This window comes from Falco naumanni, chromosome 4 (genome assembly GCF_017639655.2).
Source record: "Falco naumanni isolate bFalNau1 chromosome 4, bFalNau1.pat, whole genome shotgun sequence".
Taxonomy (NCBI): Eukaryota; Metazoa; Chordata; class Aves; order Falconiformes; family Falconidae; genus Falco; species Falco naumanni.
Window position 1 is genome coordinate 48,631,089 of NC_054057.1, and position 1,665 is coordinate 48,632,753.

Here is a 1,665-nt window from a genome sequence, read left to right on the forward strand (position 1 = left end):
TTCATATATCAAGGAGTTATCTGAGGAAATATCAAAGAAGTAGCTGAGGAAAAGGACAACATACATCATTCACTATAATTTTTTTTTTCCACCTAACCTTTCAAACATGGAATAAAAAGTTCATCATAGTTCAATGTAATGTTGGCAAGAGTATTTTACTAAAAATGGTGAAATGAGGGTGTTTGTTTCATCGGACTGAAGGTGTTGGCTCACCTTTTCCCCAGTTGTACTATTATTTGCAGTGCCATTTCTGAAGGTTTTAGTAACTTTATTTGGAATTTCATTAAAACAAATCACGGTGCTTGAAATATTTTGCTGAAAAATGCCTTAGTGTTTTTATTGTTATAAAAAAGAGGAAAAAAAAAAAAAGAAGAAAGTTTTCTAGTGGCTTTGACAGCTGAAACTGGAATGTTTCGCTCAGTAGCTCTTTGTGCTTGTGGTAGATAGTTAATGAATCTCATGGTTAAACCAGGAGCGGATGGATACTAGAAGTGTAGGAAGAAAACAGCAGACAATGTCTACCCAACAGCGCGTTGGTGGTATAGTGGTGAGCATAGCTGCCTTCCAAGCAGTTGACCCGGGTTCGATTCCCGGCCAACGCAGTTGTGTTTTTGACGCCTTCCCGAGCGCAGCAGCCGCACGCCCACGGTGCCGCCAGCGGGCGGGCGCTCGGCGCCGCGGAAAGGGGTCAGCAGGAGCTGCGCTGGGAGCGAAGCGACAAAGCCCTGCCGCCGGGGGGGGCACTCCTGTGTGCGGCGGCGGCCGCCCGCCCTGCCGCGGGGAGGAGCCACCCCTGTGTGCGGCGGCCGCCCGCCCAGCGGGAGAGCAAACTGGGGGGGAACGGGGTGGCGGCGGTGCTGGTGGGGCGCCGTGTTGAACACGAGCCCTTGCGGCAGAGAGGGCCAGGGCTCCGGGCCTGCAGCAATGTTGTTGCCTGCAGGTCGGGGGAGGTGTTTTTCCCCAGCTACTCTGCACCACTGAGGCCATGCCTGGAGCAATGACAGTGCCCAGTACTGGAGAGAAATGAGCGTACTGGAGAAAGTCCTGTGAAGGGCCACACTGACAGTTACAGTGCTGGCGTCTTTTTGCTGTGAGGAATGACTGAGAGAACTGTTTAGCCTGGAGAAGAGAAAACTCAAGGGGGGGAATTGTACTCATGTATATAATACCTGAAGGCAGGGTGCAAAGAGAATGGAGCCAGGCTCTTCTCAGTGGTGCCCAGTGGCAGGACCAGAGGCAACGGGCACAAACTGAAACATGGAAGGTTCTCTCTGAATGTTAGGAAACACTTTTATTACTGTGAGGGTGACTAAGCACTGGCACAAGTTGCCCAGAGAGGGTGTGAAATCTGTCTGTGGAGATACTCAAAAGCTTTCTGGGCATGGTCCTGGACAACTGGCTCTGCGTGTGTCTGTCTGAGCAGGGGAGGTGGGCCAGATGACTTCCAGAGGTCCCCTCCAACCTCAACCATTTTGTGGTTCTATGATTCTGTGTGTCAAGCCAAGGCAAGAACTGAGAGCAGAGGACCAATACAAGATGTTAGCTATTTCTCTAGGAATGGGCATGGCAGCAGAACCTGGGCTGAGAGACAAGGCGGCCAAAGGAAGTGTCACTGCAGCAGAGCTAGAGGAATGCGTACAGGCTGTGGTTCACTTCAGAGCCAGT

The 1,665-nt window shown here is 50.9% G+C and overlaps 1 non-coding gene across 1 annotated transcript; it reads left to right on the forward strand.

Moving 5' to 3' along the window:
* The first annotated feature begins 530 nt into the window (after positions 1-530).
* TRNAG-UCC lies at positions 531-602 on the forward strand. The gene has a single exon. It is a non-coding gene; the product is annotated as a tRNA-Gly (tRNA).
* Positions 603-1,665: the final 1,063 nt, after the last annotated feature.